General features: G+C 42.9%; 1 long non-coding RNA gene across 1 annotated transcript; it reads left to right on the top strand.

The window, feature by feature from the left end:
- The first annotated feature begins 201 nt into the window (after positions 1-201).
- On the top strand, positions 202-18,899 carry LOC147365410 (uncharacterized). Its single transcript, XR_015135536.1, has 2 exons — positions 202-1,194; positions 17,135-18,899. It is a non-coding gene; the product is annotated as an uncharacterized LOC147365410 (long non-coding RNA).
- The last annotated feature ends 336 nt before the right edge of the window (positions 18,900-19,235 follow it).

The raw sequence follows: 19,235 nt of genomic DNA, 5'->3' as shown, positions 1-19,235 counted from the left end.
ACTGTGTCCTTACATGCCTGGGAAAGAGAGAGAGAGAGTTCTGGTCTCTCTTCTTCTTATAGGAACACTAATCCCATCATGGGGGCCCCTCCTCATTACCTCATTAAACTTAATTATCTCCCTAATGCCCCACCTCCCAGTGCCAACCCATTGGGAATTACAGCTTCAATATATAAACTTAGAAGGGAGACAGTCAGTCCTCAGTAGGAGATGTCCTCACTCACTGCCCCCTTGTTGAGCCTTGGCAGGGATTGAAGAAGCACTGTAAAAAGGACCAGATGGGTAGGGATCTGAGAACACTGGTGTTGCAATTAAGAGGCCACTAATATTGGGGGACATTCCCAGGGGCAAGATGTAGCCTTGAGAATGAGAGGTCATCTATAGGGAAGAAAGAGCATTTCGTTTTTCCTTTTTCTTTTGTAACCCCAACTTGTAGCATATAAATTTGGTGCCAGTATGTACGTACTCACAGTACATACATTCACACCCATATATCTACGGAGAGCAATACAGAGGAGTAGAATAGGATTAGAGTCTATAACATTAGTTAATTCTGGGAGGTGAAATTCTAAGTTATTTGATCTTTTTTTTTCATTTATCTGTAGTGTTTACTTTTCTAAAATGACCTGTTTATTATTTGTGTAAGCGCAGGCGGCTGCGACGGGTGCCATAGCGCGGCTCAGAGGAGCCACCCCACGTCCGAGGTCAGGGGCAGAAGTCGGGAGGACCCCATGCCCGAAGGGCGGCGGCCAAGAGGAGTTACCCCACGTCCGACGTCAGGGGCAGCGGCCGAGAGTGCCAGGCTGCGACGGTGCAGGAACGGCCGAGAGGAGATACCCCGTGTCCGAGGTCAGGGGCGGCGGCCGGGAGGAGCAACCCACGCCTGAGGCCAGGGGTGACGTCTAGAGGAGTTACCCCACGTCTGAGGTCAGGGGTGGTGGCCGGGAGGAGATGCCCACGCCCCAAGCCCGAGGCCAGGGGCAGCTGGCCGGAGGAGATACCCCACGCCCCTAAGCCCGAGGCCAAGGGCAGCGACGGGGAGGAGCAACCGCACGACTGAGGCCAGGGGTGGTGGCTGGGAGGACCAACCCCACGTCCAAGGAGCCGTGGCTGCACGGGCACAGGAGGGCCCAGAGGACTATCCCACATTGAAGGTCAGGAAGGGCGGCAGTGAGGAGACACCCCTCATCCAAGGTAAGGAGCAATGGCTGCAGCTTGCTGGAGCAGCCGTGAAGAGATACCCCATGCCCAAGGTAAGAGAAACCCAAGTAAGACGGTAGGTGTTGCAAGAGGGCACCAGAGGGCAAACACACTGAAACCATACTCACAGAAAACTAGTCAGTCTAATTGCACTAGGACCACAACCTTGTCTAACTCAATGAAACTAAGCCATGCCTGTGGGGCAACCCAAGACGGGCAGGTCATGGTGGAAAGATTTGACAGAATGTGGTCAACTGGAGAAAGGAATGGCAAACCACTTCAGTATTCTTCCTTGAGAACCCCATGAACAGTATGAAAAGGCAAAATGATAGGATACTGAAAGAGAAACTCCCCAGGTCAGTAGGTGCCAAATATGCTATTGGAGATCAGTGAAGAAATAACTCCAGAAAGAATAAAGGGATGGAGCCAAAGCAAAAACAATACCCAGCTGTGGACGTGACTGGTGGATGTGACTAGAAGCAAGGTCCGATGCTGTAAAGAGCAATATTGCATAGGAACCTGGAATGTCAGGTCCATGAATCAAGGCAAATTGGAAGTGGTCAAACAAGAGATGGCAAGAGTGAATGTCAACATTCTAGGAATCAGCGAACTGAAATGGACTGGAATGGGTGAATTTAACTCAGATGACCATTATATCTACTACTGCGGGCAGGAATCCCTCAGAAGAAATAGAGTGGACATCATGGTCAACAAAAGAGTCCGAAATGCAGTACTTGGATGCAATCTCAAAAACGACAGAATGATCTCTGTTCGTTTCCAAGGCAAACCATTCAATATCACAGTAATCCAAGTCTATGCCCCAACCAGTAACACTGAAGAAGCTGAAGTTGAACGGTTCAATGAAGACCTACAAGACCTTTTAGAACTAACACCCAAAAAAGATGTCCCTTTCATTATAGGGGACTGGAATGCAAAAGTAGGAAGTCAAGAAACACCTGGAGTAACAGGCAAATTTGGCCTTGGAATACGGAATGAAGCAGGGCAAAGACTGATAGAGTTTTGCCAAGAAAACGCACTGGTCATAACAAACACCCTTTTCCAACAACACAAGAGAAGACTCTACACATGGACATCACCAGATGGTCAACACCAAAATCAGACTGATTATATTCTTTGCAGCCAAAGATGGAGAAGCTCTATACAGTCAGCAAAAACAGGACCAGGAGCTGACTGTGGCTCAGACCATGAACTCCTTATTGCCAAATTCAGACTGAAATTGAAAGAAAGTAGGGAAAACCACTAGACCATTCAGGTATGACCTAAATCAAATCCTTTATGATTATACAGTGGAAGTGAGAAATAGATTTAAGGGGCTAGATCTGATAGATAGAGTGCCTGATGAACTATGGAATGAGGTTCGTGACATTGTACAGGAGACAGAGATCAAGACCATTCCCATAGAAAAGAAATGCAAAAAAGCAAAATGGCTGTCTGGGGAGGCCTTACAAATAGCTGTGAAAAGAAGAGAAGCGAAAAGCAAAGGAGAAAAGGAAAGATATAAACATCTGAATGCAGAGTTCCAAAGAATAGCAAGAAGAGATAAGAAAGCCTTCTTCAGCGATCAATGCAAAGAAATCGAGGAAAACAACAGAATGGGAAAGACTAGGGATCTCTTCAAGAAAATCAGAGATACCAAAGGAACATTTCATGCAAAGATGAGCTCGATAAAGGACAGAAATGGTATGGACCTAACAGAAGCAGAAGATACCAGGAAGAGATGGCAAGAATACACAGAAGAACTATACAAGAAAGATCTTCACGACCCAGATAATCACAATGGTGTGATCACTGACCTAGAGCCAGACATCCTGGAATGTGAAGTCAAGTGGGCCTTAGAAAGCGTCACTATGAACAAAGCTAGTGGAGGTGATGGAATCCCAGTTGAGCTATTCCAAATCCTGAAAGATGATGTTGTGAAAGTGCTGCACTCAATATGCCAGCAAATTTGGAAAACTCAGCAGTAGCCACTGGACTGGAAAAGGTCAGTTTTCATTCCAATCCCAAAGAAAGGCAATTCCAAAGAATGCTCAAACTACTGCACAATTGCACTCATCTCACACGCTAGTAAAGTAATGCTCAAAATTCTCAAAGCCAGGCTTCAGCAATACATGAACCATGAACTTCCAGATGTTCAAGCTGGTTTTAGAAAAGGCAGAGGAACCAGAGATCAAATTGCCAATATCCGCTGGATCATAGAAAAAGCAAGGGAATTCCAGAAAAACATCTATTTCTGCTTTATTGACTATGCCAAAGCCTTTGACTGTGTGGATCACAATGAACTGTGGAAAATTCTGAAAGAGATGGGAATACCAGACCACCTGATCTGCCTCTTGAGAAATTTGTATGCAGGTCAGGAAGCAACAATTAGAACTGGACATGGAACAACAGACTGGTTCCAAATAGGAAAAGGAGTTCGTCAAGGCTGTATATTGTCACCCTGTTTATTTAACTTATATGCAGAGTACATCATGAGAAACGCTGGACTGGAAGAAACACAAGCTGGAATCAAGATTGCCGGGAGAAATATCAATAACCTCAGATATGCAGATGACACCACCCTCATGGCAGAAAGTGAAGAGGAACTCAAAAGCCTCTTGATGAAAGTGAAAGTGGAGAGTGAAAAAGTTGGCTTAAAGCTCAACATTCAGAAAACGAAGATCATGGCATCTGGTCCTATCACTTCATGGGAAATAGATGGGGAAACAGTGGAAACAGTGTCAGACTTTATTTTTCTGGGCTCCAAAATCACTACAGATGGTGACTGCAGCCATGAAATTAAAAGACGCTTACTCCTTGGAGGGAAAGTTATGACCAACCTAGATAGCATATTCAAAAGCAGAGACATTACTTTGCCAACAAAGGTTCGTCTAGTCAAGGCTGTGGTTTTTCCTGTGGTCATGTATGAATGTGACAGTTGGACTGTGAAGAAGGCTGAGCGCCGAAGAACTGATACTTTTGAACTGTGGTGTTGGAGAAGACTCTTGAGAGTCCCTTGGACTGCAAGGAGATCCAACCAGTCCATTCTGAATGAGATGAGCCCTGGGATTTCTTTGGAAGGAATGATGCTAAAGCTGAAACTCCAGTACTTTGGCCACCTCATGCAAAGAGTTGACTCATTGGAAAAGACTCTGATGCTGGGAGGGATTGGAGGCAGGAGGAGAAGGGGACGACAGAGGATGAGATGGCTGGATGGCATTGCTGAGTCGATGGACGTGAGTCTGAGTGAACTCCGGGAGTTGGTGATGGACAGGGAGGCCTGGCGTGCTGTGATTCATGGGGTCGCAAAGAGTTGGACACGACTGAGCGGCTAATCTGATCTGATCTGATATATAAAATTGATATTCTGAATCCTCCCAATATATCTTTTCACAATTTCAGTTCTTTTTCAAAGGTCACTTGTGTTGTGTCTGTGTATTTCAAAACAATAGGTTGTAAATTCAGGCATTTAGTGTTAATTCTTATTTTTCTTCCCACCGTACTGATATATTTGCTGTGGTGGTGGTTTGCTTTTTGTGTAAGACTGACTAGTTGTTTTGATATCCTATAGCTGCAATCTAAGTGATTAAGTGTTTTTCTGAGCTCTCCTTGAAGCTTTCAACAGCATGAGATTTTTGTGCCCTTACAGTTATGAGACAGAAATGAAGACCATTTGCTGTTGTGCATTTGCCGAGTCGTGTCTGACTCTTCATGACTCCCTGGACTACAGCACCCCAGGTTTCCCTGTTCCTCACTATCTCCCGGAGCTTGCTCACACTCATGTCCATCGAGTCGGTGATGCCATCCAACCATCTCATCCTCTGTTGTCCCCTTCTCCTCCTGCTGTCAATCTTTCCCAGCATCAGGATCTTTTCCAATGAGTCAGTTCTTCACATCAGGTGGCCTAAGTATTGCAGCTTTAGCTTCAGCATCAGTCCTTCCAATAAGTATTCAGGATTGATTTCCTTTAAGATTAACTGGTTTGATCTCCTTGCTGTCCAAGGGATTCTCAAGAGTCTTATCCAGCACGACAGTTTAAAGACCTTTTATGAAATGGAAAAAGGTGAAGTTAGGAAAACTGAGCCCACTGGACTGCCCAGCAGTCCACGTCCCACAGATGAATGACTTTGTTACCTTTTCAAAGAAGAGTCAATTTTTGATTCATGAACATTTTAAAAATAAACATTAAATGAAGCTAGTCTTTTTTTTTTGCCAATACGGTTTGGGAACAAAGATTAAAATAAACAAATAGGAAAAGGAAAGCCTTTAGTTACTCTTTGTAACATTTAAAGCTTAAAGTGGCTTAGTGGGAGCTAAAAGTAATTAGAAATCAAAATTATATTTGCTTCATTAATATTAAAATAAATCCAAGGGAAAACAAAGAGGCTCTTTTGTCATTAAGTTTAATTGATGTAACGGTCTTAGTTCTTACTGTTTGCAACTGTGGGGGTTTTCTTTAAAAGAATGTCTGAGCATGTATTTTGTAAAATATCAACAATTTGCTGAGTTATCTATAGAAGGTAGATGATTCAAAGGGGAAGAAAGGAAGAGAAGCAAGGAAGGAAGGAAGGAAGAACAGGCAGGTGAGGTGAGGTCTTAATAGCAGCTCAAGACCTGCATGGTGGGTGGGATGACTGAGAAGCCAGGGAGGAGCCAGATGTCCGCAGGGGCCCCCAGGGCAAGGTTCCTCTCTCCTGTCCTCCACTGTGTTGCTGGGTAGCATTCTCAACTCCCTCAGGGACAATGCTGTTGTGGAGCTGTGTTTCCTCTGGCAAGAGCAGGAAGCAGGGAGAATCCTAGAGTGTGAGACAACCTGTTCTAGAAGAACTGGGGCAAGTGGGCTGGCCACTGAACAGTTGGAAGGCACTCCATGAGAACTGAGACGATCGAGTCTGGGCCACACAAGTCTGAGCCTTGGCATATAATGCCTCCCCGGCTCAGCACGCCCTGTGACCTGCTGCTGTGTGCAGGAAGGAGCCCTCAGGTAGAACCACCCTCTGCTGACAGTTTGGTCCATGCCAGGCACTGTATTAAGTCAGAGGTGTTCATGCATTTTCTCACGTAAGATTCACAACAACCTTCAGGAGAAGAAATGAGTCCCTCCGTTTTTTAATAATACAACATCAATTTATTTATCTCATTCTCTGATGGCTGTACCTCTCTTTTCATTGTGCAAAAATACATATGAAGTTTTTCACTTTTAATCATTTTTAAGTATACAGTTTAATAAATCACATACATTCACATTGTTATGCCACCACCATCCTTCCAAATTGAACTGGTACCCATGAGAGAAAATCTTCCCCTCCCTCTCCCCCCAGCCCCTGGCAGCCACTGTTCAACTTTCTATCTCTATCATCTCCATATTCTAGGACTCTTATATAAGTGGAATGATACAATGCTTGTCTTTTTGTGTCTGACTTATTTCACTTAGCATCATGTTTTCAAGTTTCACCCATATTGTGGTATTCTTATTTTATTTTTAATTTTGTTATTTTTTATTGCAATATCATTGATATAACATTGTATAAATCTAAAGTGTACAATGTGATAAACAGTATCCCCATTTTATAGACTGGATATCTGATATTTACATTGAAATAACTTGCCCAGGGCCATAAGGGGAATAAGTGCAGAGTTCAGTTCAGTTCGCTTAGTCATGTCCAACTCTTTGCGACCCCATGGACTGCAGCATGCCAGGCTTCCCTGTCCATCACCAACTCCCCAAGCCTAATCAAACTCATGTCCACTGAGTCAGTGATGCCATCCAACCATCTCATCCTCTGTTGTCCCCTTTTCCTCCAGCCTTCAATCTTTCCCAGCTTCAGGATCTTTTCCAATGAGTCAGCTCTTTGCATCAAGTGGCCAAAGTATTGGAGTTTCAGCTTCAGCATCAGTCCTTCCAATGAATATTCAGGACTGATTTCCTTTAGGATGGACTGGTTGGATCTCCTTGCAGTCCAAGGAACTCTCAAGAGTCTTCAACACCACAGTTCAAAAGCATCAATTCTTCAGTCCTCAGCTTTCTTTATAGCCCAACTCTCATATCCGTACATGACTACTGGAAAAGCCATAGCTTTGACTAGACAGACCTTTGTTGGCAAAGTAATGTCTCTGCTTTTTAGTATGCTGTCTAGGTTGGTCATAACTTTTCTTCCAAGGAGCAAGCATCTTTTAATTTCATGGCTGCAGAGGAAGAATTCAAATCTGATGTCTCATGCTGGGATTCCTGCTCTTAACCATCCTTGACACAAGTGTTCTTCCAAATGCAGACCATAGACTGCTACATCAGAGTCACCTTGCATACCTCAGAAGTGTAGCTTTCTGGGCCCCACCCCGGTCCTGTGCTGTGCTTAGTTGCTCAGTTGTGTCTCTTTGTAGCCCACCAGGCTCTTCTGTAAGTGGGATTCTCCAGGCAAGAATCCTGGAGCGGGGTGCCATGCCCTCCTTCAGCAACCCAGTCCTACTAAATGATAATCTTTGTATTTTTAACTAGCTCCTGAGTTGCTTCTTATGTAAATCTAAAATTTGAGAATCCCTTCATTCCTTTTTATTGAAAACACAGCTTAGAAATGATGGTGGTGGAGAGAAAGAAGGCATAATAATGAACTCAACGCTAGGTGATTTCACTAGAAAGAACAAATGAGTGAGCAAGACTTCTAGAGCTCTGAAGCCTATATTTTCTGTGGAGTCTCCTGGAACGATTTCCAGTGTCCACTCCTATCTCCTTTGTGGCCTTATGACTTCTCCTTTCATGAAGCAAAAAGATAAATCTCTTGTACTTATGCTATATTTTTCATTCCCATTTTTATGGATCATGTCAACATGTATTATGTATGAAAAACCAGCCAGCTTATCATCAGTGCAGTGAAAATGTAGCATCCTGGTGAATGGCATAAGAAAGGAAAGATACTGATGACGAGCTGAGAGGCTGGCAAACCAATGCACAGTGTAGCCAGAAGAGACATCATGTTTAGTGTGGGCCTGAAAGCTCACCTTCAGAAAGACTTTCACCTTGAAATCTGGTGATGTGTGCAACAGATGTTTTAATTTACCTGATAATTTGCATAATCAATTTAACATGTGGCTTATCAAACCTGCCAAAGAGCAGGTGACAATATGGAATTAATATGATTACTAATTTGACACATCATTGAGATTAATTTGACCTTTCTTGCTCTCAGAATACCCAGAGGTCTTTACAGACAGGGATAATGTGCTGTGAGCTGCCATGTGTAGTAACCTGAAATTCACTATCCAGCCTCAGAAATAAAGCAACCACTTGGCTCAGTCTGGCCTCATGCTTCAGCTCCTTTTCTTTCAGAGTCTCTTCTAAGTTGAAAAGAAGGTAATGAGTGAGTGTTTTAGGAGGCATCTGACTGTGAGTGTTCATGACTTTATGAAAAGAAATTGATTTATCTTCCCTCTAATACCATAAATGGTACTACCATCTCCCTGGTCTGTGGATTTATCCTTGGTCCCAGACTTAAAGAAATGTCACCTTTGAGAATCCATGGTGAGGATACATTTAAGTCTTTAAGTCTAGAGAATCAAAATGATTCATTGGTTTGGTTGCGATAGTAAATTATTGGAAACAATAGAAAAGTTTATCAATAGAGTATTGGTTAAATAAAATATGCCAATAGAATGTATACAACCATTCAAGTGATGTGGGAAAAGTATATTTAATAACACAAAAACATGTTAGTGATGTAAGATGTGAATGGATCATTTTGTCATTTTATTTTTGTAAGGACAATTTTATATATATATATCTGAAAATATAAATACCAATATGTTAATCCTGGTTATATCTGTCCATGGTTATATCAATACATGGCAGGACACAGTGTTAATATCTTAGGCTGTCTTCTTTTTTGTATTTCATCCTTTTTTCTATATTCTGTTCTGTGACAGTGATTTCCAGCATTCTGTCTTCCAGGTCACTTATCTGTTCTTCTGCCTCAGTTACTCTGCTATTGATTCCTTCTAGTGTACGGTTCATCTGTGCTTATTTGTTCTTTAGGTCTTCTAGGTCTTCGGTAAACATTTCTTGCAACTTCATCCTGGATCATCGTCACTATCATTATTCTGAATTCTGGAAGGTTGCCTATCTCCACTTCATTTAGTTGCTTTTCTGGGATTTTGTCTTGTCCCTTCCTCTGGGACATAATCTTTCATTAGGGGACATAGGCTTTTCATTTTGATTAACTTTCTGTGATGTGATTTTCGTTCTGGTGGCTGCAGGATTGTAGTTCTTCTTGCTTCTTCTGTCTGCCCTCTGGTGGAGGAGCCTAAGAGACTTGTATAAGCTTCCTGTTGGGAGGGACTGATGCTGGGTAGAACTGGGTCTTGCTCTGGTGGGCAGAGCCATGCTCCAGTAAAACTTTAATCTGATTGTCCGCTAATGGATGAGGCTGTGCTCCCTCTCTGTTAGTTTTTTGGACTGAAGAGACCCAGCCCTGGAGTCTGCAGGCTCCATGGTAGGACTAATGGTGACCTCCAAGAGGGCTCACACCAAGGGGCACCTCCCGGGACTGCTGCTGCCAGTGCCCCCAGCCCCGCGGCTAGCCACTGCAGACCTCCCCCTCCACAGGAGAACCTCCAACACGAGCAGGTAGGTCTGTTTCGGTCTCCTGTGAGGTCACTGCTTCTTTCCTCTGGGTCCTGGTGCATGCAAGATTTTGTATGTGCCCTCTAAGAGTGCAGCCTCTATTTCCCCCAGGCCTGTGGAAGTCCTGTAATCAAAGCTTACTGGCCTTCAAGGTCAGATTCCCTGGAGATTCCTAGTCACTTTGTTGGATCTTTAGGCTGGGAAGCCTGATATGGGGCTCAGAACCTTCACAACAGTGGGAGAACGTCTTTGATATCATTGGTCTCCACTTTGTGGGTTGCCCATCCAGCACGTATGGGATTTGATTTTACCGTGATTGGGCTCCTCCTACTGTCTCATTGCAGTTTCTCCTTTGTCTCTGGATGTGGGGTCTCTTTTTGGTGGGCTCCAGTATCCTTCCTCCTGTCAATGACTGGTCAACAGCTAGTTTGGAGTTTGGTGCTCTCATAGGAGATGAGTACATTCCTTCTACTCCATCATCTTGAACCTGTTTCAAAATAGAATTGTATTTTCTTTGTATTATTGGTTTGTCAGGTATCTTAGTTAATAACACTTGTCACATTCTGTGGCTTGTCTTTGCATTTTCTTCATGGTATCTTTTGATGAGAAGAAATGTTTAATTTTAATGAAGTTCAACTTTATCAGTTTTTCTTTTATGGTTAGTTCTCTCTGTAACCTAAGAATTATTTGTCTATCTCAAGGTTTCATGTTTTCTTCTATATGCTTTAGAGTTTTAACTTTCATGTCTATGTCTGGGATCAATCTCAAATGAATTTTTGTGTATGTATGGTATGAGGTAGGAATCAAATTAGGTCTTTTTAAAATCCAGTTGTTTCAGCAACTCACATCTTCAAACTGATAGAATGTGCCTTTATCCCTTTCTTTGTTCATCATACAAAAAGCATTCTAATTCAAGCCTGAAATCTTGTGATATTTCTTCTTTACATACAAAGAAACTGTATGTGGGGTATATAGGAACAGTTTCTTTTTCTCCTACATCCTGCTGCCATGCAACTAATAACTTTAAGTGCAAAATATTATGTCCCCCAGACAATTTCAAATTATTTGCTTCTTTAGGATCATCTATTTCAGGTTTAGGGAGAAAAAAAGATTTTTTAAGGAAAAAAACTTTTAAGCTTTTCTTTGACTCTGCATTACTGATTAAGATACAAGGAAAATCAACTGTTGAGTTTGGTGCTGCAAATTTGTATCTATCATATAAAGGGTGCATGTATGTAGGCTCAGTTGCTTCAGTCACGTCCAACTCTTTGTGACCCTATGGACCATAGCCTGCCAGGCTCCTCTGTCCGTGGGATTCTCCAGTGAGTTGCCATGCCCTCCTCCAGGGGATCTTCCTGGCCCAGGGATGGAACCTGTGTCTCTTAGTCTTATTGGGAGGTGGGCTCTTTACCACTAGTGTTACCTGGGAAACCCATACAAAGGGTGAAGTACTATGAAACAACATTGGGGCTTAACTCATTTTTTTAATGTCTTCAAATTTGGTATATGTCTGACTCATAAAAATCAAGGTTATCTAAAAGCAAAAGAATAAGAATTCCAAAAAGAAAAAAGGGAGAAAGTGTCAAATAATGCAGAGATGTCAAAGATCAGTGGAAGTGACCCTTAGATATAAAAATTAGGAGTGACTTAAATAAGAGGATTGAAGGTGGGAGAAGGGGACGACAGAGGATGAGATGGCTGGATGGCATCACCGACTCAATGGACATGAGTTTGAGCAAGCTCTGGGAGATGGTAAAGGACCGGGAAGCCTGGTGTGCTGCAATCCATGGGGTCACAAAGAGTCATACACGACTCAGCGACTGAACAACAACAAAATGAGAGGAGGTTCTGCAGGATGCTGGAGGTGCAAACAAGAGGAGCAAGGGAAGCTGAGGGACAAACAAGACTTCACAGGAATGAATAGAATTAAGAGACTATCTTTTTTAAGAGACAGAAGAGAAGAGCCAATAAATTGTGGAGACAAAATTTCTTTGGGTCTTGCCTGGCAAATATCAAATATATTCTGATGCTAGAAAGTCCATATAGGAATGCTTACTTTCTAAAAAGAAATTCTATTTTATTATAAATGTGCAATATTTTAAGAACATTTTTGGATTTACAGAAAAATTGAGCAGGTAATACAGAGTTCCCATATACCCCACTTATAGTTTCTTATATTTACATTACACTGGTATGATATCTTTGTTAAAATCAATGAGCCAATTTTGATACATTGTTATTAACTGAAATCCATCGTTTTTTTCAGATTTCCTTGGTTTTCTGTTCCTGGATCCCACCTAAGATACCATATTACACTTAACTGTCTTTTCTCCTTAGGCTCCTCTTGGCTGTGACAGTTTCTCAGACTTTCCTTATTTGTAATGACTTTGACAGTTGTGAAGAATGCTGATCAGGTATATCAAAGGATGCTCTTCTATTGAAATTTGTCTGATATTTTACTCATGATTAGACTTGGTTATGGGTTTATGAGAGGAAGGTCACAGAGGTAAAGCGCCATTTTCATCACATCATATCAAGGGTATGTATTAGCAATGTGATTTATGAAATGACTCTTGATATTGACCTTGAACTGGCTGAGATGGTGTTTATCGGGTGTCTATGCTTTAAAGTTACTTTCCATTCATCTTCTTCCTACACTGTGCTCTTTGGAAGGAAGTTACTGTGAACAGCCCACACCTGTGGAGTAGGGAGCTATGTTTCTTCTCCTGGATACTAAGATAAACTATCTGGAATTCTTCTGCATGGAAGATTTTTCTCTTCTTCCCATTTACTAATGTATTCAATCATTTATTTATATCATTGTGGACTCAAGGAACTTTATACACTGGGTTATAATCCAATAATACCTTGTTTTGCCACTGAGATTGTTCTAGTTCTGGCTACTGAAAGCTCTTCCAGTTAACTCTGCAGGTTTACTTTCTAACCTAAAGCTGTTTAGTATTCAGCTCCATTTTTATACCATGAGATTTAAAGCAGGAACGAGACCTAAAATGTAAGTATTATATATTGGCTAAAACCAATTTCTTCAATATTAGATGCTCTCCTAGGGCTTCCCTGGTGGCTCAAACAATAAAGAATCTGCCTGTAGTGCAGGAGACCCGAGTTCAATACTGGGTGGGGAAGATCCCCTGGAGAAGATAATGGCTACCCACTCCAGTATTCTTGCCTGGAAAATTCCATGGACAGAGGAGCCTGGCAAGCTACACTCTATGGGGTCACAAAGAGTTGGACACGACTGAGTGACTAACACTTCCCTTTAAATGCCTTAGAGCAATCTTGTTCTGTTTGCACATTTGTAATGATTAAAAATGGAGAAGGTCAGCATTTTAAAGGGAGCAGTGTTTATTGATCTTTCACACGTCATTCCCTCAGCCAGCTGGTTGCAGGGCTGAGGCACAGGGTTCAGTTTCTCCAGGGCTGATTAACATCTACTGTCCAGCCACTAACTGTACCCCACAAACTAAGCTTGGCACCAGCCAGCTTGTTTATACAGATGTTGATGTAGCTGTCTGGGCCCAAAGGCGTGCCTTGAAGATGGTGATTCAGCTCAAGGGCTCCACAGACAAAGGCTGTGTCATCTGGGGCATCTAGGGATCCTAAGTTAAAACATCAAAGAATGTGCATTATATATGGAAAGGGCCTTGCTATAAACTGAATGTTAGGGTCCCCACAAAATCAGTATGTTGAAACCTAATCCTCAGTGTGATGGTATTTGGAGGTGGGGCCTTTGGGAGGTGATTAGGTCATAGGAGTGAAACCCTTATAAGTGGGATTAGTGCCTTTACAAAAGAGACAGCAGAGAGCTCCCTTGCCTCTTCTGCTATGTGAGGACAGAGGAAGAAGACAGCTGTCTACAAACCAGAAAGTGGGTCCTCACCAGACACGGAGTCTTGCCAACACCTTCATCTTGGACTTCCAAACTATGAGGAGTAAACCTGTTGTTTACAAGCTTCCTGATCTATGGTATTCTACTATAGCAGTCAGAACAAACTAAGACAGGCCAGTATTGGTTATGTTTCCTTTATAATACATCACTCCCAAACTTAGTGACTTAACAGTTCTTTATGATCTCTCATGGTTCCTATGGGTTGGGTATTTGGGAAACACTCAGTGAGGGTGGTTCTAGCTTAGACTGTCTCATGATTTGCAGTCAGATGGTGGTTGAGAACTGGAGTTCTTCAGCCACATGTCTGGGACCTGGGCTGGGATGATCAAAACATCTGGGGACTGAAACTGCTGGGGCTCCCAGCTCTCTCCCACTCTGTGTGGTCTTTCCACATAACCCTCCAGCATGGCAGCTTCATGGGAGCTGGACTTCTTACATGGTAGCTCAGGCCACCAGAGGCACGAGTCCCAAGAGAGGGGGAAGACACCATGCTGAAGGTATGTTGCTTTTTTCTAACTTAGCCTCAGATTACAGGATCATGTTGTCAATTAGAAGCTTGTCATTAATATCATGCAGTATTCTAGGGGAAAGGACTTGGGCTCCCTCTTCTGGGGGGAAGAGTGTCAAAGAATTGCAGATGAGTTTTAAAGCCATCGCAGGTCCTCAGAGACCTGATAGCCCCTGAAGGCTGGATGGCTTCCACTAACCACTCTTGTTCCTCCTCACCCTCCTTCTCAGTCCTGTGGCCCAGGAAGCGGGTGACAGCTCCTCTCTGCTATTAGTCCTGGGACTCTGCACCCTCATGATTTCCCTGCACACTGCCCACACTTTTTACCATCCTTGTATTATATGTTCCATCAACTACCCCCTTGAGAGCGCCATCTGTTTCCTGCTCTGACATTGGCTATTATACCCATCTCCCTCTCAGAGATCAGGTGATGGCTTGCCCAAGCTCCCGGTCAGTGATCTGGGGCTTGGGACACCTAATCCAGAGCCCTTTTGTTTTCACCCTATAGCTGGTGTACATGGAAACCAGAATAAAACTCTGGAAATTCTTGATAGCTCCTACGGGGTGCTGCTTCAAAGAGCTGCTTCACAGGGCTAAGTCTGAGGCCAAAGGAAGTCACTGAGAGCACTGGTGTCTTTATTTAAAACTTTGCTATTTTGTTCATCCTGGATTTTTTGCACTAATTTGCCTTTGAGTTATATTGCATTATACTGTTCAGCACGATAAGTCTTTGCCCTAATTGCCCTGCCCGAGTCCTGGTCGCGTCTCCCCATTCTCTCCAGCTCTTCTCACTGCCACCCCATGCAGCTGGCCGTGGTCTTCAGAGTTGACTCCAGAACCACTTCAGCTCCTCCTTCCCGTTTCTCCAGGTTTCACATTTGATTCTCATTACCTGGCTGATGGCACATCTTTGGATGTTGTCAGCTAATATTTGAGTGGTGACAGTTCTTTAATTTGTAACTAGGTGGAAAAAAGCAGAAGGCCCTTTTACAATTTGTTTTCAGGTACCAGGCAGGAGTGCTAGGAGCGCCGTGTGTGTGTGTGTGTGTGTGTGTGTGTGTGTGTGTGTACTAGATGCAGAGAGTAGTGATGAACGAGATGCAGGGGCAGACTTCTACGGGTCTACCTTTAGGGTTGAATACAGACATGTTAAAAGTCATGACAAAATATGGTAAAGGCTTTCAGGCATATATCTAAAACGCTATGAGTCTAGAGCAGCCAAGTCTGTTGCTCAGAGAGTGTGGAAGGAAGGACACAGGGGAAGGAGGAAAAGAAGAGAGAAGAGGAGGGAGGAATGGGGGATGAAAGAGTTGGCAGAAGAGAGGAGCAGGCTGGCCACTGGCAGGGGTCCCACTGATGAAAGTCAGCTAAGAAGGCACCGCAGACAGCTCACCGCCGCTGTGCTTGCTTGCATTTTTCTGCGTTGCTTTCCTTATTTAGAACCTCTGGTGTCGCTCCACATAACTGGCAGACTTGTCTCCTTTAGATCTATTCTAAGGCACTAAGCAATGAGCCTCTGTACACTTGATTTGTCTGCCGTCAGAGAAGAAGCTGATGTTATGTGCCCATGCACGTCACCACGACCTAATGACAAGCACACCAGTTCTGGACCTGGCTGTACTTTTCCCTTTGATGTAGGCAGTGAGGGATTACTGAATGGCATCTCATTATGATCTATGGGCAAGATGTGTCACGGCATATTTTAGAGTAAGCCTGAAGGGAGTTGAGATAACAATGTCACACCAAAGTCAAGGAAGCTATTGCACAAACATAAACCACCCCCATCTCCTTTGTAGTTATCGATCTGCTGGTGTCTCGCTTTGGCCGGTGCCATCTCTCTTTTGCTGTTAGTAATTTTAAAACCTAAAATATAATTTGGGGGATGAATGTCCAGGGTTGTTGTCTTTGAAGCAGGATCGATTACCTGGCTGGATAGAGATCTTCTTAGCCTAGACTTTGTTTCTGACTCATTGTGATAATCTGGGCAGATCATTTAATCTCTCTTCTTTCCTCACATCATCACTGTTTGTTTGGAGCCGTGTTGCCAAATCATTGCTTTCTTATTCCCACTATCCCCAAGGCTTAAAAGATGATGTCATTCGGTAATCTCTGATATGGAATCAAAGTATCATTCTGTTTGGGTAGTTCCTAGTTATCTTATTTTCTGTTTCTGTTTTATAACTTAGCTTTCCCCTTTCCTCAATCTTATTAATTTCTCTGTTCCCCACATTTCAGTTTTTCTCTCTGATACAGGTAAGCCACTATCCATTATAATGCATCATCTTTACTGGGACCCATTCCTAGCTAGTATTTAAAAAAAAGAAAAACAAAAAAAGAAAGAAAAAAAAAAAAAATGCCTCATAGTATTTGCAAACTGAAAAAAAAAAAAAAAATTTTTTTTAATTGGAATATAGTTGTTTTACAATGGTTGTGTTAGTTTCCACTGTACAACAAAGTGAATCAGCTATATTTTTACGTATATCCCCTTAGCTAGTCTTTTGAAATGCTGTTCTGTAATATGTTTCAGTTTAGTTCTCTTTTTCTAACTATGGCTTTTAATAACTGTTAATGTTCTAATAGGGCTTCCCTGGTAGCTCAGCTGGTAAAGAATCTGCCTGCAGTGCAGGAGACCCCAGTTCCGTTCCTGGGTCGAGAAGGTCCCCTGGAGAAGGGATAGGCTACCCACTCCAGTATTCTTGGGCTTCCCTGGTGGCTCAACTCGTAAAGAATCCACCTGCAATGTGGGAGACCTGGGTTTGATATGCAGTCATTCATTCTAATGTAATAATAATATGAAAAACATATCTTACAATGTACTGTTATAAAATTGTCCTTAGAAGAAAAAACCTACTGATAAAGATATATAATATTATTGGTATAACTTTATTTATTTATTTGGCTACCTTAGGAATACCAGACCACCTGACCTGCCTCTTGAGAAATCTGTATGCAGGTCAGGAAGCAACAGTTAGAACTGGACATGGAACAACAGACTGGTTCCAAATAGGAAAAGGAGTACGTCAAGGCTCTCTACTGTCACCCTGCTTATTCAACTTCTGTGCAGAGTACATCATGAGAAACGCTGGGCTGGATGAAGCACAAGCTGGAATCAAGATTGCCGGGAGAAATATCAATAACCTCAGATATGCAGATGACACCACCCTTATGGCAGGCAGAAAGTGAAGAAGAACTAAAGAGCCTCTTGATGAAAGTGAAAGAGGAGAGTGAAAAAGCTGGCTTAAAATTCAACATTCAGAAAACTAAGATCATGGCATCTGGTCCCATCACTTCATGGAAAATCAATGGGGAAACAGTGAAAACAGTGACAGACTTTATTTTTTGGGCTCCAAAATCACTGCAGATGGTGACTGCAGCCATAAAATTAAAAGATGCTTACTCCTTGGAAGAAAAGTTATGACCAACCTAGATAGCGTATTAAAAAGCAGAGACATTATTTTGCCAACAAAGGTCCATCTAGTCAAAGCTATGGTTTTTCCAGTAGTCATGTAAGGATGTGAGAGTTGGACTATAAAGAAAGTTGAGCACCAAAGAATTGATGCTTTTGAACTGTGGTGTTGGAGAAGACTCTTGAGAGTCCCTTGGACTGCAAGGAGATCCAACCAGTCCATCCTAAAGGAAACTAGTCCTGAATATTCATTGGAAGGACTGATGCTGAACCTGAAAGTCCAATGCTTTGGCCACTTGATGTGAAGAGCTGATTCATTTGAAAAGACCCTGATGCTGGGAAAGATTGAAGGCAGGAGGAGAAGGGGATGACAGAGGATGAGATGGTTGGATGGCATCACTGACTCAATGGACATGAGTTTGAGTAGGCTCTGGGAGTTGGTGATGGACAGGGAGGCCTAGCATGCTGCAGTCCATGGAGTCGCAAAGCGTTGGACACGACTGAGCGACTGAACTGAACTGAGGCCTTAGTTGCGGCACAAGGTATCCCCGTTGCGTCATGTGGGACCTTTCATTGCAGCACACGGACGGTCTAGCTGTGGTGTGTGGACTCAGTAGTTTCAGCTAGCATGCTCCTGAGCTCTCGGACTTCAGTAGTGCTATAGTTGGTCTCAGTAGTTGGTCGCATGGGCTTAGTTGCTCCAGGGGATGTGTAATCTTAGTTCCCTGACCAGGGATTGAGCCCACATCCCCTGCATTGCTGGTGGATTCTTAACCACTGGACCACCAGGGAAATCCCTATTGGTATAATTTAATAATAGCTATCATTTCAGGCCATTCTCTCTGAAGGGTATATATTATATTAAAATTTAATTCCTATACAGGCGTACCTCGAAGATGTTGTGGGTTTGGTTCCAGACCACTGTATTAAAGTGAATATTACAGTAAATCAAGTAAATTTTTTTGGCTTCCCAGTGCATATAAATGTTATATGCACTGGGACCCCATGGACTGCAGCATGCTAGGCCTCCCTGTCTATCACCAACTCCCGGAGCCTACTCAAACTCATATAAATGTTTATACTATACTGTAGTCTATTAAGTATGCAATAGTACTGTATCTTAAAAATTTAATGTGCAGATCTTAGTTTAAAAATCCTTTATTGCTAAAGAAGGCCAATCACTGCCTATGTGGGGTTTTCACAAACCTTTGCTTTGTAAAAGATGCAGTATCTGTGAAGTGCAATAAAATGAGGTATGCCTGTAATAAGCCTAGTGTAGATCACCATTTTATAGGGAGAAAGCTTATGATGAACGAAGTCACTGAAACGGGGTTTTTGTTTTTGTTTTGTTTCTCTGTTTTGGAGACACCTATTAGTTTGTGAGTCCAATAGCCGCCCCCTCCCCCCCTTTTTCCCCTGGAAACTGCCTCCCCTTCTCCATCCATACGGCTGTTGTGAGCCCAGTCATGTTTGGACCAGATCCTATCCCTTGGCCTCTGAGCCTTTTCTCACAAAGTTTGTGGGCTGGGAATTATGAGTACCCTGGTTCAGAGTATTTTACTTGTCCAATGGTAACATGTAAAGCTTAGGAACTGTTGGTGGC

Source organism: Bos grunniens, chromosome 10, assembly GCF_055505025.1.
Source record: "Bos grunniens cultivar Pamir isolate PY7600 chromosome 10, Bosgru_T2T1.0, whole genome shotgun sequence".
NCBI lineage: Eukaryota > Metazoa > Chordata > Mammalia > Artiodactyla > Bovidae > Bos > Bos grunniens.
This window is presented reverse-complemented; position numbering and strand designations above follow the sequence as displayed.